Source organism: Danio rerio, chromosome 20, assembly GCF_049306965.1.
Source record: "Danio rerio strain Tuebingen ecotype United States chromosome 20, GRCz12tu, whole genome shotgun sequence".
Lineage (NCBI taxonomy): Eukaryota > Metazoa > Chordata > Actinopteri > Cypriniformes > Danionidae > Danio > Danio rerio.
The window spans coordinates 8,619,973-8,645,782 of NC_133195.1; the positions used below are offsets into that span (position 1 = coordinate 8,619,973).

The window sequence follows — 25,810 nt, forward strand, 5'->3', positions numbered from 1 at the left end:
ACATGCCTGATGTACAGTATATTAAATAACCAAATGAACTATCCCTTTAAATCCCATTACTTTATGAGGAAAGAGTCTTCATATCCTCCTAAATATACGTAATATACAGACGTCTGCAATAAGTCAGACATATTGTCTAAAACACAAAGCGCAGTCTTTTACAATCCTGTCATCTACTTCTTCTTTCTTTGACAGTATGATGAAGAGACTATGACACACATGTTTTATTCATAGTCATCTCAACTTTATTGGAACTTTAGGAAAAAAAAAATGTCTAGGATCAAGTCTTCCTTGCCAAATGTTAGGACAGGAACAAAATGTCAGCACTGAATAAAACACTTTACTGTGTATCTTCCTAATGTAAGACACTGCAGGGGAATAAGGGGACATATTAACAAACGCTCACATTTTATCAGTTAGATTTTGCATAAAAATTGCAAACGTTTTGCAGTAAGTTTTATAAAATGTTAGGTTGAAATATGAAAATGGTGCAGTATTAAAGAAAAACATGCTACTTTGAATACATTTTTTTAGCACATACTTTGCATGAATTCGGATGTATTTATTTATTTATTTTACATTTTAAAGTCAAAGGAATGTGCTACTGTATATAATAAAATAGACTACGATGGGATTTGGGATTTTTTTTAATCACTCCATAATTCTGCTCTGTAAAAAAAAAAGCTTGTAGTATAAACCGTAAAAATAATTGTAAACTGCTACAGTATAAAATCTGTAATCTGGTTAACAATACAATTCCTTAATATACAGTATACAGTTAGTAACTGTAAATTGGCTTTGCTCAGAATTCCCTTCAAGTTTTATGCTTTTTGTTGACATTACTGTGGATCTTTTTAATTTTCTTTTTTTTCCCCATCAGTGCGTTACACTACAGTTTTAAGATACATCTAGCATTGATAAATAATGTTTATTGAAGTACTTTCATTTAATGTCTGTTAGCATAATGGTGTCTATTGGTTGTGTGAATGACACTAAGCCTCTTCTATTTATGAGCATGTTTCTCTGCTTGTGGGAAAAGTTATTTTTAATGAGCGTTGGTTCATTATACGACTTTCTCATCGCCATATGTTTATGGTTGTGTTAACCTACGTCTGTGTAACAAAGGATATAACGTGTAGCTGTTAGTACTTCAAATCACTGGTGTATTAACACTAAAGTAATGAAACACGGTAGTTTGCTATAAATGTTTTAAATTACTTTTACGGTTTTATGTATTTTTTTTTTAACTTTTTTTTTTATTTATTTATTTATTTTTTTAACAGCTTGAGAGCAGTGTTTCCCACAGGTTTGAAATATACTTGCAGTGGTAGCCTGATGGAAACAGCAAATACATAATTAACTATATGGAGAAAAAAAAAAAAAAAAAACATAATATGACTTTTAATACTTTTCATTTATTAGGGATCTGTTTTAAACCTTTTCTTTTCAATGGGTTGAAAGTAAGGAAAATACTGTTGAAATAAATGATAATAATAACAATAATAATAAAAAAATACTATTTCTCCATGATTTTTCTTATTTGTATGGTATTCAGGAGCCATGTGCACCCACTGACAGGGCAAATCTGCTTCTCTCTATCTCTCATTCAAGTTCAAGTTGCTTTATTAGCATGATATTTTATACAGTATTGCCAAAGCATTTTATATGAAGAAAATAAGTAATACATTCATATCATCAAAATAATTAAATATACAGCAAATGGGAACTAAATCACAGGAAAGAAAAAAAAAAAAAAACATTATGAAAGCAGACAATATCTCTAAAAATTGTAAGAATTATAAGTTTTCTTTGCTTTTAGTAAAGTTAGTTTTCAGTTTAAAGTAAAACTTTTTGTAAAGAGTCGTTTACTCGTTAAATAATTGATTATTCAATGTCTCTCTCGGTCTTGCGGTTGTGCGCATAAAATTAAAGACAGCTTAGAAAACTAAAGCAAAACCAAATCCCAGATATTTCAGTAGATTTAGACACCCTGGCAGGACACAAAAAGGTGTGGGTCTCTGTGGGTCTGCAGAGCACATGACTGTCTGCCGGAGTGTTGACAGGTTTCAAGCACACAGAACGAGCAGTATGAAATGGGTAAAGCAGAGAAGATTTTCCACTATTTCATTGTATACAAATGTGTGTTTATATTGGGTGTACGAAAAATGTATATACAAAAAAAAGTGTCAAAGGATAATAATAATAGAAAAAAAAATGTGCAGTAAATAAACTTGGGCGGCAGTTGGTATTCCAGGGCGGCACGCCCAAGTAAAGCCTATATGTGGAAAGCATTAGAGATGCAAATTTACAGAAAATAAATACATTTTCCACAACATTTTGTAGAATAAAATGTATTAATCAGGGAAATTTCGATCAAATTCCTCTGTACTAAATTAAAATTGCAGGAGATTTATGGCTTACTTTCTTGTTTTGAAAAAAAAAAGAAAGAAAAAAAAACAGTATTTAAATATGTGAATTGTAATTGAAATCCACAGACACAAACTGATAAAGAGCAATAAAGGAAACACTTAAACATTGTTTTCCCTCAATTAAAATGAAAACACCTTTTATGAAAAACCAAAAAGCTCACAATTTGCACATGATGCTTTTTTCCTCTGTACTGCACTACAAAAATATGCTTAACCACTTATTTACAATGAGCTGAAACAACACAATTTGTGAGTTTTTTTTTTCAACAACTTAATTGTTTTATGTTTACTTAAAATTCACAAAAACTAATAAGCTAACTTAAATCTGCCATGTTGTCCCAACACAAATTGATTGTGTGGGAAAAAAAAAAATTTACAGTAAAGGATCAAGTTGAACTTGAAGTGATATAATTATTAATGTGATTCATGAATGACAAATGTGATCATTTCCTAATCACAAATACTGTCTAAATTTAATGATCACTTAAAAAACGGGTGAGGAGTGAGATGAAACTTGGAACAAGAAACAAATTAAAAACTTAAAATAAATTCTAGTACAAAAAAAATATATAAATATATATATATATTTTTAGAGTTTTCAGAATTTTATGATTCATGTTTTTTTTTCTCTTATTTATGCTTTTGAATTGCATTATGGGATCTGTCATTGAAAGCTTTTGTGTTGAAAAGTTTAATAATTTGTATTACAAATTTGTAATACTTTGATTACATATATATTGTCTGCTTGTGTTGTACATTACTATACAAAAAAGCTTGATAATAAACTGCCAGCACTTTTTAATGACCTCTTAAGACTCAGTTATCTCTATTAATAATAAACAACAATATTTACTACTAAAATGTTAATAAAATTAGTTTGTTAATCTGCAATGTTGAATTTTCAACATCAAAAGTCGACAGAGCAAAATAAAACTCTCATAATGCAATTTACAACCTTAAATACGCAGAAAACACCATTTTAACCTCAACATACAGAACCTGTTAAGTAATGTATATATATATATATATATATATATATATATATATATATATATATATATATATATATATATATATATATATATATTTTTTTTTTTTTTTTTTTTGCAGTGTAAACAAGGCTTACATGCAATTAATCTTCGACAACCTCATTCGAATCTTTTTTTTTTTTTGGGCTGCGTGGTGTATCCTTAAAATTACAAGAGCAATAATGAAAACATAATATAGTAAAAATTCCAAATTTTTTTGATATTTTGTATTGTTTCTATCATAAACAGCGCAGGTTTGGTGTTATGGGTTCAGGACTCCCACCGAGAAAACAAGATTTTAACAAGGATGACAGTGTCACAGTGGTGTGTGTGGGTGAGGAGATCCTGTACACTGCTGGAAAACATAACAAACAAAAAAAAAAAAAAAAAGAAAAAAGAGATGAAGGAAAAGAAAAGTTTCAGAGAAATGCACCAAATCAAAGTTTACAGCTGCTGTACGGCTACATGCATGCCATCCAAGTCCAAACAACTTTATGAAAACTCCAACAGCTGCCAGTAGTCAGAAGACTTTTTTCTCTCAAAAGTTTTTAATTCTACAAATTAATAAAATGTATAACTCTACCTGCAGATCTACAGCCTCAATGCAGCAGATTAGCCATCTTACAAGAGGTTTCATAAAATAATAATAATAATAATAATAATAATAATAATAATAATAATAATAATAATAATACGTGTGGTACAAAATATAAATTGAATAAAATTTAATTATGAAAAGTAAATTAATAGTAAATTATGATTGATTTTATAAAAAATGATATTGTGCAGTGACAGAAGCCTTTTAAAAAAAATGTTTTTTTTTTTTCTTGTTTTATTTATTTTATTTTAAACTGTAAATATTCATAATTTTTTCCCAGTGATGGGTTGCGGCTGGCCATCTGCTGCGTAAAAATGTGCTGGATGAGTTGGCGGTTCATTCCACTGTGGCAACCCCAGACTAATAAAGGCACTAACCCGAAAAGAAAATGAATAAATATTCATAATTTTTAAATATAAATATTATATATTTTTAAATTACAATTAAACATTTTAATTAAAATAAAATTGTCTGTTGTTCATATTTACCTTAAATTTTGACAGACTCAACAAAAACAAAATAGTACTTTAATAATAATAAAATAATAATAATAATAATAATAATAATAATAATAATAATAATAATAATAATAATAATAATAATAATAATTGTAGTAAAAATATAAAGTTATGAAAATTTAATAAACTGATATATTAATATTGATTTTATTAAAAATTATATTGTGCAGTGACAGTAGCCTTTTTAAATTATTAAATGACTGTTTTTTATTTTCTTGTTTTATTTATTTTATTTAATGTTGTAAATCTTCATAACATTTTTTTTATTACAATTAAAAACTTAAATTCCAAAAATAATCAAATTGTCTATTGCTCATATTTAACACAAATTGAACCTAAATCAACAACAAACAAAAAATACAACAACAACAACAACAACAATAACATGCATTTATAATAATATTAATAACATACATTTGTGAAAATATATTTAACATGAAACAAAATATGTTTTTTTTTTCAAAATGATATCATGCAGTGACAATAATTTAATAATATTCATTCAATCATTTTCTTATCATATTTTTTTATTTTTTTTATTTATTTTTTGTTAGCCCCAGACGTGTGGACTGTCTATTTGAGATACGACTTGCTGTACCACCAAATGTGTCTGAAATGAGTCCACTCTGTTCTCTTTGTGCTGTTAACTTGTCATTTCTGTACTCGCTATGGCTGTTATTACACTGCAAGTGCAGTGACATGTAATTCAGGAGGACAAAGTGCTTTTGGGTGTGAGGAAACAAACATTTAACTCACTTGACCTTTCTAATCCGCAGTCCTCGGGTCATTTACTCAAACACTAGAGGTCACAGATCCAAATAAAGCACACTTCCACTGAATCAACAGTTTAACCTGGACCTCAAACAGGTATTTCATCCAGCTCTGAACTAGATTTAAGTTTTATTTGACATATGTAATACAGAACAAATACAGTTTGAGCAAGTGCAAACAATGACAGAGCAGAGGACAGTATCAAAATGCAGACATGCGCTCAAAGAAAGATTATCTTTTGTCGAGTTTATATTCAGGGACGCAGGAGGAATATATTTTTTTTTTCAGAGCTGGTCGGGTAAATCTTAAGAAAATGTAATGTTAGTGAGATGAGGATAGCATTTAAATTAAACTCACCACTGCTTCTCCACATCTGGTTTCCATAATAAAGCTCAATAGTGCTGGATAAAATTCCTGGAAGTAACAGAGAAAAAACAAAAAATGTTATTTTCTTTTTTTGACTTTTTTTTATTGACTACATTTCAAACACTGTAAATTTCACATTATGGAATTGTATGCCTTTTACACTTGTTTTGAAAGAATCCAAGCAAATTGTTTTTTATTGTCAGGTAGAAAAAGCAATAAAAAGGCTAAGGCTAAAAATAATAATTTCTATATTTCTTCTATGAATGCTTCAAGAAAGAGCAAGTATAGTGTAATGATTTTTATATGATGTTTCAATACAAAACCAAACAAACTCTAAACAAAAACAAACAAATCAATGCAAAAAAAAGGCAAATGAATCAATCAATCAATCAATCAATTAATCAATCAAACAATCAAACAATCAATCAATCAATCAATCAATCAATCATTCAACCAATCCATCCATCAATCAAAAATAAACAAACAATAAACAGAAGATAAATAAAACAGCAAGAAGATCATTGGGTTAAGCTTTGGCTGGGTCAGTAGATGTTTCTGAATAGAGTTTGTATGTTCTCCCTGTGTTCGCATGGGTTTCCTCCAGGTGCTCCTGTTCCCCTACAGTCCAAATACATGCGGTACAGGAGAATTGGGTAGGCTAAATTGTCCATAGTGTATGAGTGAATGAGTGTGTGTGGGGATGTTTCCCAGAGATAAATTGCAGCTGGAAGGGCATCCGCTGCATAAAAAACATATGCTGGATAAGTTGGCGGTTCATTCCACTGTGGTGACCCCAGATTAATAAAGTAACTAAGCTGAAAAGAAAATGAATGTATGATGATCAGATAACCTAATTCCTTTAAAAAAATCTATTGTAAGGAACTCTCCATCTTTTAGTTTTCAGTGCTTGTGCATTAAACAAATTCATCGCACACTTATCAGCCAATCAGAATCAAAAATTTCAACAAAACATGGAATATCAAAAAACAGTAAAATAAACAAAACCTCAAGACAAAACGAAAGAAAGCAAAGGAAAACAAAGCATACAAAAACACTAGCAAAACAAAACAAAACAACACAAAACAAAACAAAACAAAACAAAACAAAACAAAACAAAACAAAACAAAACAAAACAAAACAAAACAAAACAGTAATGGAATATGCAGCACAATCTGATGGCAATTCATAACTTTTGATTTAGTGGCTAATTCGTATTAATTTGTATGATCAAATTCGTACAATTTAGCTCATGCCCCAATGACGGTTGGGTTTAGGGGTGGGGTTATGTGCCACGCCTCCTTTTTAAAAACGTACAATTTTGTACAACTGAACTCATACGAATTCGTACGAATTAGCCACTAGACTGGCAAAACGTAAAATACTTACATTTTCTCGTGAGATTAGGCTGGAATATGATAAAACAAAACCAACAAAGCAAAACACAACAAAACATGTCATGTTCGCTTTTCAGTAGTGTTTAGACCTTAAGTAAAGCACTTGATCTTTAACTGTAAAGTTAAAGTCAGTGTTATCCAATGGCTGCAGCAGGAATTATATTCCACAGGACTCCATAAGAACTGATATTCGCACCAGTATACTATGCCGGATCATCATTAAGCCAGAGCCAGGATGGTAATGTGAGATACTTCTGTAATGACACTTCTTGACAAATTGCTGCAATTTTTTGGTCATCCAAGAAGCATGTTGTGACCTAAGTTGACCACCATTATTGTTCTCGCTACATTACAACCCCCAGACCCTTATTATAAAACACATTCTCACATTTCTCCAGATGAAAAGCAGAGGAATCAAACCTGAGTCCTGACGTTTAAAGAACGAACGAGCCCACAAAAGGAAGAAATTGCCTTTTCATCATGACACAGTCAGAATCATGTGAAAATAATCACGCAAGCGCTTCATAGCATGAAGTACGTTCGTTATCTTTCAGGGTGAGGAGAAAAATGAAGACGAAGGAGAGAAGGAATGAGAACTGGGTCAGGAAAGGCAGAATTCAAGCTGCTTGCTCTCTAATTAACTCCTTAGCTCTGCTTCTATGCCTAATGAGTAAATACAACAGCAACGATGAGGCACACAAGGGTTAGTGCTAACAGATATAGGTTAATTTCCCCAAACCACATCCATCAGCTGGAGGAAACCTACAGACAGCAGGAGGCTTCGGCTTCAAATACCACATTACAGCATGTGAGATATTAAATGACAAAACTTTAATGCTTCTCTTAGACCAGAGATGCCCAAACTGGGGCTCGTGGGCCCATAGTAACCTTTGATTTGGTCCACCATCCATCTGAGAAAAGACAGAGAATGATGGGGATGTTTTAGAGATTGCCATTTCAAATTTAATGTATCCTTTTATTTATTTATTTTAATGTTAATCTACAAAAAATGCTAATTAAAATAAAATGTTTCAAATGATATGCTGTAATTTAGTTTAAAATGTAAAAGTTTAGTTTAAAATGAGTCATCCGACAAATGTACAGACTTTGATGAGCAAAGACAAATTCTGCTTGATTAGTGTAACCAGCATTGAACTCCACTGTGTTTTAAATATGATTGTTAGGGCTTTACATTAACACCCGCCAACCCGATTTCAGCTTTGGCAAGTTAGACAGCTGCTCCCACTAGTTACTTTGGCAGGTTGGTAATCATTTTTACATTGTACGTTAGTATTGTTTAAGCAGGGTTCGACAATAAGGATGGCCCAATTTGTGTGCAAATGTGATCTCAGAATTGAGAAGCAGCACAACTGACAAAAACAACTGTTTGCGCGAGAAAAAGCAAGTGAGTGAAAGTGTAGGTTGTATACAGTGTTGTAAAAGGTAGTAAAAGATAATAAATGAAATTACCCAAAATTAAGCCTATTAAAAAGTATTTAAAAATAATAAACGTCATCTGATGAGGTATTAAATTTTCAGGCCCAGTTTTTCAGATAAATTTTCAATTTGTGTCAAGTGCAGGCCTTTATTCTAAATTTTGCGTGGATTTATTTATATGTTGAGAGTAGGACCTCGCGCTCTCATGTGAGGTGGAGTTCGCATGCGCGCTGAAACAAACCGGTGGGTACCCGGCTGGCTTGCTGCCAACCATAGGCGAGATCACCTTTGATTCATTAATTAAATGAAAACATGGGGAAATGCAAGTTTTCGGACCTCAGGCAAGATTTAAAGACTCACCTAGGCCTGTAGTTGGCAACAGCCGCGAGGCTTATAGCTACCTCTGTAAGAAGACGATTGTATTGCCGCTATATTAGTTCATATCAGCTGTCAATCACTAAAGGCTTTCCGCCTCTCCAAATTTTTTTAGGTGCCTGAATCTCGATGCAATGCATTCACTGCATGTTCAGTTTAAATGTACGCTAAGAGCTCAAGATTGAAAAAAAAATGTGTATCATATATATATATATATATATATATATATATATATATATATATATATATATATATATATATATATATATATATATATATATATATATATATATATATATATATGTAAAATAAAAACCAATTACAAGGCAACAACCCATTTGCTCATGCACAGTGAGCAACTTACACACAAACATTAAAATAAATAAGGAGGCATGTGGAGAACACAACATCTACATCAAGTCATTTTAGCATGTCAAAGTCATATTTATTAATATAAAAATATATTTTCCAAACAACAAAATTGTGGCTAGTGAAAATGGCAAGTGGCTAGTAATGTTAGAAATATACTAGCCACAGTGGCTGGTGATCAAAAAAAGTCAAGTCAAAAAATGTCGAGCCCTAATGTTTTTTTATTGTTATTATATTTTTTTTTTTTGTAATAAGTGATGTTTGTGTGTGTGTAATATAGCACATTTAAAAACAATAAACATTGACCAAAGTGCTTTACAAATTCATCCAACACACAAAATCTATACTCGTATATGTAAACAAAGATACAATTAATTACTGTAAATGCAAGATAAAGAAGATGATTTTTTTAAAGGAGATTCTAAAGCACTGAGGGAAGCGCATGAATATGGGGAATTCTACCAGAAACATACATTTTCACTTATAAAAATGTGACTGCCTGACCTTTAAGCTTCTCCTTCTCAAAAAATCATACAAAAACAATCGTAAAAATATACAATTTGATAATATGCATTCTTGATCGCTGTCAGCTTTTCCTCCATCAAATTATATCACTTCATGTCATAGCCTTTAAAAAAATTTACTTAAAAATGTGACAGGACTGACAGAAACATGGGGACAGTTGTAAAATAGAATTTATTTGTAGAATTTGTTTATAATTTCATGTTTTAATAAATTGATATAAATGATAACAACTTAAATTAGCTACTTTTTTTGTTTTTTAAAATAGGAGTTTTTAGCATAACAAAACTACTGGTAACACTTTATTTTGATGGTCCATTTGAGTATGAGTAGACTGTCTGCTTAATATGTTGATATTGCTCCTTCAACAGACATTTAACTGATTATAAGAGACTTTGATAACTTTGTACATGTCAACTTACATTATCCCTAACCCCAACCTCAATCTAACAGTTTACTTATAATCTAATGAAAATTAGTTGGCATGTAGATGCAATGTAACTTAAATTCAACAAACAGACCATCAACATAAAGTGTGACCAAACTATAAAAGCTGTACTGTCGGTTCAATTGGGATGAGGACAAGGACAATGACAGGGTTTGTGAATTGATAAGTGTTTTTTAATGAAGAAAAACAAATGAAAACAAAATGAACGACATGATTTTTTACAGAACAACTCACAAAAATCAATCAGTCCATTTTAGAAATATTTTGGGATTAATTATTTATTTATTTATTTATTTTATTGGCTGTATTTATGTTTTTTATTTCAAGAACAAATAATGTACGTTTGTGGTAGAATGTCCTAAAGGCAAAGCGTTTTACATACGAGAGGCTGCAACAGAAAAAGCCCTGTCTCCTTTTAATTTTAATCCAGAATTGGGAACAACTAAATGCCACTTTAAGCTGTATAGAAGTGTCTTAAAAAATATGTTGTAAAATATTATTTACTGGCATCATGACAAATATAAAATTAATAAGAAATAAGCTCTTAAAACTACTTTGTTTAGAAATGTGTTAAAAAAAAAAAAAATTCTTTCTGCCTAACAGAAATTAAGGAACAAATAAGACAGGGGGGGGGGGGGGGGGTAATTATTCTGACTATATATATATATATATATATATATATATATATATATATATATATATATATATATATATATATATATATATATATATATATATATATATATATATATATAAAGTAAAAAAGCTAAATATTACCAATTTAAAACAACTTTTATATTAAAAGTGTCTACTAAATTACTAAATGTAAATGTAAATGTAAAATGTTACAGTAATTATTTATTAAACAATTGCAGTTTATATTGATTTGCAGCTCAAGAAAATGGTGTGTTACTAATGGTGTGTTATAATTACCAATTTTGAAATGTGATTTTGGTCACACTTTATTCTAGCAATCCATTAACTAAGACTTTTAGCTCAATGAACTCCTAATTCCCTGCTTATTAATAATTATTAAGTTAGTAGTTGTGCTTAGATATCGGGAAGAATTAGGGTTTTAGAATGAGATAGACAGGTAATAATAAGACACTAGTTAGTTCAAGTTGGTTCCAATACTAAAGTGTTATTGTGATTTTATTTATTTATTATTTATTTATTTATTTATTTATTTATTTATTTATTTATTTATTTATTTATTTATTTATTTAATCAATATTTTCTCTGTTTATTGCATCACTTATTAATCATATTTTATTTTTTTTATTTTTTCCAAAACATTTAAATCTTGGCCAGAAATGTAATAAACAAATGCTAGTGGATCTGAAATACATAAGAGTTCATGCATTCTTTCAGTTTGAATACTGGTTAAAGAGTCACTAAATAAGTGTTTCAATTAAGTGTGCAAGAATTGCCCCAAGCTTGATTTTGAACATTTCTTGCTTTCATGTGTTATTCACATTTGTGTGTGCGTGTTCGTGTTCGTATGTGTGTGTGTGTGTGTGTGTGTGTGTGTGTGTGTGTGTGTGTGTTGATTCTGCTATGCAGTCTCTGCTTTTTTCCAGAGGGAGAGAGAGCACTGTCTCTAGTCTGATATCCCACATTTTTGCATGTAAATAGAAAATAACAAAAACAGCCTCTCTTTTAAATCTGCAGTGCATTAACATGAACCCATTAAAACAGGTCTTGTTATCATCCAAACACTATGCACTACAAAAAACACACCAACTAATCATCATTTAACTATCTGAGGACGCTTAATTATTATTAAGACACCCTCCTGCCTGAGAAGGGTCATGATCATCGTTCTACTGCTCAAATCCATCCTTTACACACCAATGGCACTTCTCCATGTTCCTGCCATGTGCGCAGGCATGACCAATTAAATATTAAGAGATTCTCCATTCCAGCTCTGGCAGAACATGAAATTAATAAATCATCAATTACAAGCCAAAGGGATTGTGTTTTTGTGAAACCCCTCTTGTCTTATACGAGTAGCGTCGAAGAGGAATATCAATTTGTGTGAAATTAGAGCACAGTATCAAAGTCAGCACAGAGTGGTCCCAGAGTTAAGGCCATTTTCCAGGGTTTTTGAGATTGTCTTTTAATGGCCATCTGAAGTGTGAATAATGAATGGTGATTATCACCCTGTGGAGAGAATCTATTTAAGCACCGGAGGGGAGAAAAACAAAGACATTACTGATCCTGGACAGGCTTTTGTCCTCCTATCGTCAAAATGAAGCCATATCATTCAAACTCAGGTGCCGATAAACTCATGGAAAAGGGACATTTTTTGTTCTTCGTTTTGCAGATTATAAGAGCTTTGAATGCTAAGAATGTTTACTTTGTTAAAAGGTGTTAGACTCTCGAAACAAACTTTTATGACATCACAACTGTTAATGTATCGTTGAATTCACGGTTTTATTTGCAGCTCTACACCTGTAAGAGACACATTCTCTTCCTCTCCATATGTACCAGACACTTTCTTATTAACACTCCACATTTCTGAGTGTGCTCCACACATGTGAGAGGCTTAGCAAACAGCTTGAAGAACTGCTTCACTTCATTGCATGCGTATATATGTGTGTTTATACACTCACTGGTCACATTTCACAAAATCTCAAAGCTCTATTGTCTGTGTCTGGACAATATAGTCTGTGACTGTGGGGGCCATTTGAGTACATTGATTGTCATGTTAAAGAAAACAGTCTGAGATGATTCGTGCTTTATGATATAGTGCGTTATCCTGCTGGAAGTAGCCATCAGAAGATGGGCACACTCTGGTCATAAAGGGATGGACATGGCCAGCAACAATACTCAGGTAGGCTGTGGCATTGACACAATGCTCGATTCGTACCAATGGGCTCAAAGTGTGCCAAGAAAATACCCCCCACACCATTACACAATCACCCGCAGCCTGAACCCTTGATAGAAGGCAGGATGGATCCATGCGTTCATGTTGTTGACGCTAAATTCTGACCCTACCCTCTGAACATTGCAGCAGAATTCAAGACTCATCGGACCAGGCAACTTTTTTCCAGTCTTCTATTGTCCAATGTTGGTGAGCATGTGCAAATTGTAGTCTCAGTTTCCTGTTCTTAGCTGACAGGAGTGGCACCCGGTGTGGTCTTCTGCTACTGTAGCCAATCTGCCTCAAGGTTCGATGTGATGTGAGTTCAGAAATGGTCTTCTGCACAACTCAGGTATAGCGAGTGGTTATTTGAGTTACTGTTGCCTTTCTATTAACTCAAACCAGTCTGGCCATTCTCCTCTAACTTCTGGCATCAACAAGACATTTGCGCCCACAGAACTGCCACTCTTTGGATATTTTCTTTTCTTTCTTTTTTTTCTTTCTTTTTTTTAGCACTTTTCTTTGTAAACCTTAAACATAGTTGTATGTGAAAATCCCAGTAGATCATCAGTTTCTGAAATCCTCCAACAGCCATGCCACACTTAAAGCCACTTAAATCACTTTTCTTCTCCATTTTGATGCTTGGTTTAAACTGATCATCTTGACCTTGTCTACAAACCTAAATGCATTGAGTTGCTGCCAAGTAATTGGCTGATTAGAAATTTGTGTTAACAAGCAGTTAGACAGGTGTACCTAATAAAGTGTCGGGTGAGTGTATGCGTACAGTACTTATGTATGTATGTATATATGTTTGAAAAGGAAAAAGAAAAGCAGGAGGAAGCTGTCTGAAAGGAATGTTCTGGAGCTAACTTGGATTGTATCAGTAAACATAAAACCATAGCTGTCCAGCTCACTGCAGAATTAATCGTGGACCTCGATTCTCCTGTTCCAACCAACACTGTTTGTCAGTAGCTCTACAGCAGGAGTGTCCAAACTCAGTCCTGGAGGCCCGGTGTCCTGGAGTGTTTAGCTCCAACCCTGTTCAAACACACCTGAACCAGCTAATCAAGCTCTTACTACATATACTAGAAACTTCCTGTGAGGTGTGTTAAAGCAAGTTAAAGCTAAACTCAGCAGGACACCGGCCCTCCAGGACCGAGTTTGGACACCCCAGCTCTACAAGGTCATTACACACGGTCAGGCTGCTATAGCCCTAACCTTTGGTCACATGTGGCAATGCCAAACATCAGTTTCCAAACAATGATGCCAGCAAAGAAAATCTCATATGTGGGAGAGCTACAATGTGGAGAATTCCCAAAGAAGCATAATACCCAGACTGCATGCCCAAAGTGAAGCATGGGGGTGGATGGTTTGGGCTGTAATATCATAGCAATAGGTAGGGGCATCACTGCCAAGTACCACTGAATCATTCTAGAGCACCATGTGTGCCCAATAGTTCAAATATTGTATTCTGAAGGCAGTGCCATGTATTAGGATGATAATGAATCCGAATTATCCATAAATCACTTTCTGAAACTATTTGAGTCTACCGCAATCACATGACAATCGAACATTTTGAACTTTCATTGTCTCTCTCTCTCTCTCTCTTAGGCTCTGGTACGAGAACATTCCTGTTTATTTGCCTGTATTGCTTCATGAAAATTGGGGCCTTTTCCTGTTCCCCGAGAATTGCTGCCCCTCCTTCTCCCCCCATCACTCTTCCTGCCCCCTTTTTTTCTTTCGTTCTTCAAGGACATGAGTGGGTAGGGCCAGGCCCCCTGCTTGGCCTTAATTGCCCATGATGAGTGCTCCACACATGAGTAGACAGACATCAGACTCCTGCTGACAGGGACCATGCCAGGGGCCTCTATCTCTTTCACTCTCTCTCATGCACACACACATACACACACAAGGAGGCAGGTCCGGGGTCTTTGCCCACTCTCACACCTCATCCGGTGTCTTGTCTCACCTTCACCTGTCCCCATTTCACACACAATGAGATACAGCGGGTGCGCATGCTTTTCTCACATACAGACAAAAAAAAAAAAGGGGGCCGAGCAGACAACACTGAGGGTCAGATGGATCTAAAAGCCTGCAATTAGTGGCAGGCATGAATAAAAACAAAATCCTGGTGTTAACAGACTCTAAACGTCGGTTAAAATTTGGACTAAAAACATTTTTGTCAGAGTTGCAATTCTGATTCACAAGCAACAGATTTAAATGGATATACAGTATCTATATTTCATTCAACCATCAATCCAGTAATATATTCAAATTAAAATGCAAGCATATTAAAAAATAATTATGCCAGGAAGCAGACTAATGAAATTGGTTCCTAAAACTCAAATTATACTTCACTTTTTAAGCTTACACAAAGGTTAACATACAGTAGAGTTCTCTGAGTAGTAGTCAGATTCATTTTCAGCAAAATAATAAATAGATAATATATGTGCACCACCATATTTGTGCACTTTTACAAAAATATTTTCCACGAAAAAAAAAAAAAAATCATTCAGGAAATTTTTCTGCATCAATTCTCAGATTTTCAAAATGTATCACTTTTCCCTCGTGAATTAATTTTGAGCTTAGATTATTATTGCGGCGCTGGTGTGCATACCCTGATAGAAATCTATGTTTAGAATTCTAAAACACAACACTGCGCGGCACGTTGTGGCACAGCGCATCCAGTGTGTTACTCCTTCAAGTTATCTTTGCAATGAGTTTAATGTAAACACAGATTCCTATGAACACACTTGCAATTCCCTTAAACCAGGGGTCACCAATCTCGGTCCTGGAGGGCCGGTGTCCCTGCAGGGTTTAGCACCAACTTGATTCAACACACCTGCCTGGATGTTTCAAGTATACCTTGTATAACCTTGATTAGCTTGTTCAGGTGTGTTTGATTAGGGTTGGAGCTAAAATCTGCAGGACACCGGCCCTCCAGGAACAAGTTTGGTGACCACTGCCTTAAACCTTTCCTAACTTTATTTATGATTATTTTTGGCTTAAGTTCTATTTAAAAAATTGAAAAAATAATAACGCAAGCAGAGTATGGCTGTTTATAAAACATACAGCACCATCTGATGTTAAAGCTTTGTTTAGGTGGGAGTGGCCAAAGAGGGAAGGGTTTGCATGAAAAGGGGAGTTTCATTAAATGAACTAGAGCTAATTTTCACACCAGCAACACAGACATAGAGATAGACAGTGACTGTGTTTACATGGACATCAGTAATGGAATTATTTGCCTAATTGTGAATAAGACAATAGTAAGATTAAGGTGTTTACATGAGTTGATTTTTGAATGTTCCTTTCATGATCCCGTTCTACACGTTATAGCACAAAATTTGACACCGCGTTATCCTCATTTCCTCTGGACGACAGTAATAGTTTGATTAAGGTGTTTACATTCAGAGAGGAGCATTTACAGCAGATTTTTCAGTCCAAAATATTGAAGTGAGTTTAATGTACATAGTAACTAAATCATTTTGACAAAGGTATGTTTGAAAAACTGAAAGAATACTGCTGACGATACTTACTAATTTGTCATCTGAATAAACATAAACAAAGCACAATGATCACACACTTACTAAATCTGTAGAGACAGGACTATCAACATCAACTGGAACCACATCTTTTTTAAAAGGTGAGGAGTGTCAAAAACCAGATTTCACCATGTCCAGATGTAAAAAAGCTTATTGATAAAAAATGTATGCAAATTCCTTGCAAATATATTTTTGTCGCATGTTAGCAGACCACTGTTATTCACAAAAGGCCACACCTGAGTCCAGCTGCTCTCATAGTGGGGAAATGGAAACAAAACCTTTGTTGCGGCACAATTATAAACGCAACAGTGACGACCCATGTCTCAAAACAATTCTTTTTCTTTCAACTACGGTTGGTCTTCAAAGCTATCATGCATATTATTGAAGTTGTGCCTCATTTACAATAGAGCGCGCTGATTGGTTCCAACTCCAACCAAGTATTTCTCATGAATTAATGCTTAAAGCTCAAAGACATCACGTTGTACCCGCTGGTACAGACATCCAGTCGCCACGCTGGAATTTACACAAGGATCTCATGGCTGTGACGTAGCTTCAAAATTTATTTTCAAACCGGAAGAACAAATTTGCTTGAAATAATGCAAAAACAACCAATTTTAACTTTTTTTTGTAAAATATATGTGTCCCAATATTGTTTTTAGCAGCGTGGGACAAATATATCATTGTCAATATCTAAAAAAAAATGTGTTTTGGTGTTTCGTGACCCTTTAAAAACTAAGCTAAGATTTCTTTTAAAAGAGAAGTGATGCATTCGAATCGATTTCTTGCCACAGCTCTAGTGTATTGATTCAAGGCAGTCCAAAAAAATGCATAAAAGGAACACATCAGGTTAGTTTAGAAAGTGCCCTTATTTGTAAAAAAAAATCTTGCATGAAAGAATATGTGAAAAAGTGTTTATTTAGGTTAAAATTTGTGATGAGAGATTGTGCAAACACTGGTTAAATATTTTCCACAGCTGTTGTTCTAATGTTCCATTTGTCGCACAAAAAGACTTACTTAATTGCATCATGGGATGTCTGTAGACCAGGGGTGTCCAAACTCGGTCCTGGAGGGCCGTTGTCCTGCATATTTAAGTTCCAACCACAAATAAACACACCTGAACCAGCTGATAAAAGCTTTTTCTAGGAATACTAGAAACTTCTAGGGAGGCGTGTTGAAGGGAGTTATAGCTAAACTATGCAGTACACCGCCCCTCCAGGACCGAGTTTGGACACCCCTGCTGTAGAACATGATTGGTACTGCAAGTTTAACATAAATGCAACACATTTATGTTAAAAGCGTTTGTGATATCCGAGTTTTACAATGTGTAATAATGTATTGGTTGCACAACAGTACACCTTTACCTCAAGCAAGATGTACTGTATATAGCGGGGGTGGCCAACCCTGTTCCTGGAGAGACACCTTCCTGCAGATTTCAGTTGCAACCCATATCAAACACACCTGCCTGTGATTATCACATGGTGTTCAGGTCCTAATTGATTGGTTCAGGTGTGTTTGATATGGGTAGCAACTGAAATTTGCAGGAAGATGGCTATCCAGGAACAGGGTTGGCCACCCCTGGTATATAGTATATGGTGTAAGTAAGATGTACTTGCTCAATGGAATACATCATATATTTTTAAAGAATTGTTTATTTTTTTATGAATTGACCAAACTGATCACAATATATATATATATTTTTATTAAATAATTATTTTTAAATCATAAAACACTGATTTTACATGAAATATTGAAAGAGATGAAAAACAATAAGCTCAACTTATACATGTGTTTGCGAAATGGAAACAATGGATTGAGCTGAGTGAATTGATATGAAAAAAGTATGTACTGTTTTCATAGCAATTCTTTCAACTCAAGTAAAATGCAAAGTAAAACCGGACATACTTTCCCATCTGTGCGGTAAATTCAAATCCAAACAGCATAGATTAATTAGCAGATAATGCCATTATTACTACTATTGCCCTATTTTGATAACTGAAAATAGAAGTAGAATGGTTTTTAATCTCTGAAGCCACAGCAAGCCATAAAGTCAGCGCAAAGAAGAATTTCTATTATCCATATTTCCCCAAACTTGAAAGCCCATATATCCTGGGTATTTGCCAGGAGCGGATTTTATCTGAGCTCTTATCTTTTGAAAAATCAGTTCAGAGCCAAAAAAACATTCGCATATGTGAATACAGTTTGTTAAAGGGATTACTTAGAAAGCTTTGGAGAACAGCAACTCCCAGGATTGCTTTGACACTGGATACCGGCCAAGAGGAAAAAAGGGCCATGATGGAGGGATAGAGAGTGAGGGAACATGTACTAAAACTTTCATGATGCCTGACGGTGAGAGGCAGTTTCCAGAACTGTTACAGCCACTGATTACAAAGTAATGATTATTTGTCTGCGCTTGTCTTTGATACCTAATTGAAATAATTGCGACTAATTAGCTCAAAACTACTGGCACGAGACTGGGGACACGTGGCCTTGCAGCGATGTGGCAGAATTTGAGCAATAGCCTTTTCAGATGCAGCCGTTTCCCTAAATAAAACCATCAGCACCTCCAGGATTCATAAAACACAACAACTAATTTGCCATTTAACTGCTGTAATGAATTATTATGTTCGTAGCCAGCTGAGTGTTGCACTTTTTAAGAAGAGCTTCATTTATTTGTTTATCGCTATTTCGCTAAATTAGTAATAGCTCTGCAAGCAAGCTCCATTTAATAGCATTTAACAGTGCCAACAATTTCATTTTAGGAGGCTAAGTAGGTGCAGACAAATTGCTTTTTTTATTATTTCAGAGGATTTAAACTTAAACAATTGCCTATTAATTGCCTCATCATTTGCATATTTAAAACAGAAGCGCTCAGAATCCAACATTTAATTAGTTATGCAGAAAAAAGAAAGAAAAAAAATGCAACCTTTGCGTGACCTGTCTACGGTTATACATTTAAAGTCAGAGGTCTTCAGAAAGGCCCACCTGGAGTACTATTAGCATAGGCTAACTGCATAATCAGGGTCTTCGGTGAGACTCGACCGCGCTCAGAGCCTGACATGGAGAGATTCAAGTGCTCAAGGTACACCAGCTAAAACTTCTCGCAGATGAGAGTTACAGTTCATTAAGAATTAATGCTTGTCTGCAGCAGCTACTGCATATATTGGGCATTAAAGCTGAAGTGTGTCTATTCCGCGCCACTAGCTTCCCAAAAATAATGATGGTTTTCTAAAAATTCCTATAGTCCCCATCCTTCACCAAAAACCAGGCCATTTTCTTGTTAAATAGCATATTACGCATTGCCTGACTGCAAATTCACTCTATTGGCTAGAGAACCGGTTCATTAGAGTCATTTGTTCCTGAATTGGACACGCTTGATGTTAGTGTGTGCAGCACAGGAACAGAAAAAAAAAATGCAGGAAGGTTGATATTCTTGCCTTGTATTTCAAGGTAGAGTACGTTTAACTTTTATTGCTTTACATTACATTTATATTATAGCATATTAGATGTGGTCTTGCTCCAAATTCACTATATTTAAAGGAATAGTTCACCCTGCTATGAAAATTTCCTCACTGCAGGTACGTATGGCTGCATTTAATTTTTAAAGCAAACGTTATGGGGTGGTATGATGCAGTTAATTTTTGCGCTTACCAGCTGACCGCTTACCTCCATGTGGAGGGCTTTCCCACCACAACCAGTTTGTCCAGTTAGCTCGGCGGACTTGAGATGCAGAGAGGAGCAGACCACGACGACAGAGTTCGAGCCCGGGGAACAACGGTTCCAGAAAGCAGGTTAGGACAAAAACAGAATTTAAAAAATAAAGTGAACAAGTTCATAACAGGGTAAGAATGTGGTGAAATCTGAAAACGTGGTAAAAAAACAGACAAGGGCTTTTCTTTTTCTGGACGCTTCTGTAAATTGTTGGTTGGGTTTAGGGAAGTAAGCAGGTGGGCAGGTCAATCTGTAAAACTGTTTGGGTTTAGGGAAGGAGGGTGGTGGGTCAGCTAACTGGCTGGTCGCACAGTCAATCATTTGGTCAGTCAGACAGAAAGACGGTCAATTGACAGCGGCCTCTAGTGGGTTTACACGAGAACATCGCGGGCGCCAACGGAAATGAGAAAAAGCACACACAGCGACCTCTCGTGGATTCGTGAAAACAAAAACTGCAAAAATACGTTCTTCCCGGGACGTATTTCGCAGTCTCCAGAAACATCCACAGGACTACGTTTTCAGAATGAGCCTGTGTTGTGTATGGTTCATCATTTTCTGGTTGCATTGGGTAACTTCATTTCCTGTTTTCATTTGTTGTGCCCAAATATGCCACATTCACAGATCAGTTGCACCAGAGTGTTAATCAGTCACACTTTAATTGAACCAAACATGTCAACCATGAACACACCCTGACAAGAGCAAGTTAAAGTAATTTGTTAGAGAATGACGCATGCACTATTTAGCAAATGAGGACAAAATGATAAATATTTTACAGTGAGATGCAGATTAAGTAGCAACAATGTAGATACAGTGCAACTTGCATGTTTTGTTGATTGAATGTTTTGAGGATTGGCATCATAGCCTTGCAAAAACACAAATATAGGCTTTTTTTTTCAAGCATGGCACTATAATAAGTCTGTGCAATAAAATGCTCTTACAGCTAAGTAGTCAGCCTGATCTCACGAGAAAACATAAGTATTTTACGTTTTGCCAGTTTAGTGGCTAATTCGTACGAGTTCAGTCGTACGAAATGGTACGATTTTAAAAAGGAGGCATGGCACCTGATGCCACCCCTAACCCCAACCGCCATTGGGGGATAAGCAAATCGTACTAAATTGTACGAATTAGATCGTACGAATTCATACGAATTAGCCACTAAATGAAAAAGTTACGAATTGCCGTGAGATTGTGTTGAAGTATTCCATATTCAACTGTTAGTGATATTATTAAAAAGTTGATGTAATTGGAGGCACAGCAACTCAGCCACAAAGTTGTAGAGAATAAAATAACAGAGCGGGCTGAAGCGCACAGTGTCTAGATGTTGACAACTTTCTACAGAGTCAATGTGCTACAGACCTTTTTGTAGTTTTCTGATTAGCTCAAGAACAGTATGTACAGCTTCATGAAAATGGGTTTCCATGGCCAAGCAGCTGCATCCAAGCTTCACATCATCAAGTGCAATGCAATAGTTGGATGCAGCGGTGTAAAGCACTAGACTCTACAGCAGTGAATCATGTTTCTCTGTCTGGCAAAACAATGGATGAGTCTGGGTTTTGGCAGCTCTCTGGAGAACAGTACTTGCCTGATTGCAATGCAAGTGTAAAGTTTGGTGCAGAGGGATAATGCTGTTTTCAGGGTTTGTGCTTTGACCCTCAGTTTTTAAAGTACTCGAAGGCCCTGCACACAGTCCTGACCTTAACCTGACAAAACACATCTGGAATGACCTTTGTGCCTAATCTCACAAATGTTTGTCTAGAAAAATGGTAAAAAAATTCATATAACACACTCATAAACCTTGTAGAAAGCCTAACCCCGTGTGTCATAGTTAAAAGGATTGACCAGTTCCACATTAAACCCTACAGATTGTGATCGGATGTCATTAAAGTTCATGTACATGTTAAGGCAGATGTCTTAAAACTTTTAGCAATATAGTGTATTTTTGTGTTGCTGGCGTAAATTACAATGCAAATTATTTTAATAGGCGCCAAGTACATTTTTTTCTGCTGCCTTAATCATTTATTTTACAATTTAACGCAAGTTTAATTCATGCCAAACAGCAACCTGAACATTATTCTGAGCATCTTTTATTCGGTTCCATAAAACAAAAGAGCCTGCCACATATTTGGGCAGCATGTCCTTAATCATAGTAAAAATTACACTTCACCTTTAAAAAAAAACACGTTACTGAATGACGGTCAAGATCATTACAGCCTATGAATGAATGAACACGCTACCGAACACAGTCTATGATGATGATAATGATCCCATTGGGAAACAACTAAACTGTCGTCCGGCTGGCATCAATCCGTCCTCCCCTCGTCCTTGAAGACATGCACAGCACGAGAGCAAGTGAAAAGAGTCTCAGTAAGAAGCACAGAGTTGTGGATCCATTAATGTAAAGCCAGGCAGGCAGGGCTGTAATTTATGAGCTCTGCAGGCATTGCTTCCTCTGGCTCTCGCTCCTCTGGCTTACTGGCCCACCGCCACAAGACACCCTCCTCTGGAAAAAGCTCAACCCCACATATCAAGTAAGACAGGTTGCCACATGTCTCTTTTTCTCCTCTCAGCGTTTGAAATCTGCCATTTTTTTGGCCTTGGGTGATCTCTGGCATTGCATTTTAAGTTTTATTATATTATTTCATTATAATTTTTTTTCAGAGGGAGGATTTTGAGAAGGTGTAAAGATACTGTATCTATTGTTTAAAATTAATTCACACATTTTAGCAATTACATTGATTTGTTCTGATTCAGAAGTCACTTTTAAACCAGTAGTTCAAAAGAGTTGTGAGTTCAATGCCATGATGTGCATGTAAATTTAACTGATAAATGCATCTGCCAAAATGTATAAATGTAAAATAAAGGTGACATCATTTTATTTAGGCATAGCTAAATAATAATAAGAGCCTCAAGACTGACCCTTTGGAAAATAGTTAGCAGCTCTAAATTGACATCTTTGGATGTCCAAAGCATTAATTTTGGATTTAAAGAAATTTAAACATATTAATTTCAAATTATATATATATATATATATATATATATATATATATATATATATATATATATATATATATATATATATATATATATATATATATATATATAGTTGAAGTCAGAATTATTAGCCCCCCTTTGTTTTGTTTTTTCTCTTTTTTATCAATTTCCAAAATTATGTTTAACAGAGCAGAGACATTTTCACAGTATTTCTGAAAATATTTTTTCTTCTAGAGAAAATCTTATTTGTTTTATTTTGACTAGAGTAAAAGCAGTTTTGAATTTTTTAAACACCATTTTAAGGAGACACTTATTAGCCCCTTTAGGCTTGATTTTTTTCGATAGTCTACAAAACAAACTACTGTTATACAATAGCTTATAATATTTAACCTAATTAACTTAGTCAAGCCTTTATATGTCACTTTAAGCTGTATAGAAGTGTCTTAAAAAAGATCTAGTAAAACAATATTTACGGTCATCATGGCATAGATAAAATAATACAGTTATTAGAGATTTCATTAGTATATTAATATACTGTAAGTTTAGGATTAGTGTAAGTTCATGTACCAAAAATAGTCAGTCAAATGTCTGTGGGTAAAGGGCTGCCAGCAGATTACACCCTAATGAGAATTACAGCAGATGCAGTTTCAATGTAATTCATAGTCAGTCAACAATAAGGATCATCAAAATAAAGTGATACCACAAAAATACTGTTCATCGCAAGACTGATTAAAAACTGAGCCAGAGTGTGTGCAGTCAGTGAAATGTGCAGGAGAAATGTCATGGTTTGTTGGTGTTTTCTGCAGCTGAAGTTGTTTCTCTTATAAAGCTGCAAGGCAGAGTGAATACAAATGTTTATCAGAAGCTCCTTTATCTTCATCGTCCCAGCATTCAACCAGCCATCAATTTTCATGCAGGACAAACCAGGGAAAAAAAGTTGACTTGAACCAGATAACACAGTAACAAAATGGCTGAAAAGTCTTGATCTAAACCTGAAAAAGCAGATCAAGATCACAACGGCGCGAGCAGTGTAAAAAACTAGTGTGTTATGTCTGTGAGAGATTAGTGAAGTGCTGTGAGAAACTAGTATTGTCTATAACAGAATAGTGATGACAAGTACGAGACTAGGGATGTGTGTGAAAAACTACACTGAAAAGCCTAATAAGTTGACTGAACTAAGTTAATTGAGTAAACTCATTGCCTCAATTTAATTGAGTAATGGAGTCTCCCAAAACTTGCATATTTAAGTTTATTTAACTTGCCGATTTTGTATATTTAAATTGTTCAGTTCATCAAACTTAGTGCTAAGTTTGGTAAACTAAACAATTTAAGTATAATCTACTTAAGTATGATCTACTTATGTGTGTGTGTGTGTGCGTGTGTATGCAATAATATACTATGAAAATTTATTACACATTATGATGAATAATTATACCTGAAGCCATTTGTTTTCTGATTTAAAATAAGTGTCCTTGTACTTAAAAGGTTGCACAGTGCAAAAGGTTGCACACTGTTCATAAATTTTTTTTTTAAGTGATAGGAACAAAATGCTAAATTTAAGTTATGTTCAGTCAGCTTTACTTAATTGTTTAAGTAAAGACAACATTAGGGTCTTCAGTGTAGTGATGCCAAATAAAGGATTTTGAGCTATGTCAGGGGTGGCCAACCCTGTTCCTGGAGAGCCACCTTCCTGCAGATTTCAGTTGCAGATTAAACACACCTGAACCAATTAATTAAGACCTGAACACCTCGTGATAATTACAGGCAGGTGTGTTTGATACGGGTTGCAACTGAAATCTGCAGGAAGGTGGCTCTCCAGGAACAGGGTTGGTCGCCCCTGAGTTATGTACTGTAAGAGACTACACTGTAAATTCTAACATGTTCAGTTTACTTAAAAAAAGTTTGGAAACCGATTGCCTTATTTTTGCAATATAAACTTACAAGGAAATCTTAAGTTAAGTTTAATTATTGCCTTGAAGTAAGAAAACTAAAACTTATAAAGTAAACTAACTGTTAAAAATTAAGTAAGTTTAATAGAAAATTCTAGTTAACATACTTGTCATTATTTAGTAATCTTACTTAGGGTTTTATAGTAAGATTACTTTAATAACTCTATTTAACTAATACTGTTCTACCATGTTCAGTTAACATCTTGAATGCTAGTAGTCTCAACATTGTTTTAATCCACCATTTTAAGTAATGTCAACTAAAGAAACTACGTGCAATCGGTTTCCACATTTTCTTCAATTAAACTGAACATAAAATATGTAGTTCAACCTACAAGTAATGACATTATACAGGTCTTAAATGTAAACATTTTATTTGACAAAATTAGCAGAATTTCACAATACACTTGTGATATTTTAGTATCACAATACACTTGTACACAATACAGTTTTGTAAAAACCTGTTGTAAAGTGCTGTAATATACTGTAAACAGCAATACAG

General features: G+C 34.4%; 1 protein-coding gene across 1 annotated transcript in view; it reads right to left on the minus strand.

Moving 5' to 3' along the window:
* The window catches only part of dab1a (DAB adaptor protein 1a), a 696,745-nt gene that overhangs the window by 319,287 nt on the left and 351,648 nt on the right, over nt 1-25,810 (minus strand). The window contains exon 4 of the mRNA XM_073933202.1: nt 5,702-5,758. The gene's annotated coding sequence lies outside the window, so the exon portion shown is untranslated. The remainder of the gene's footprint in view (nt 1-5,701; nt 5,759-25,810) is intronic.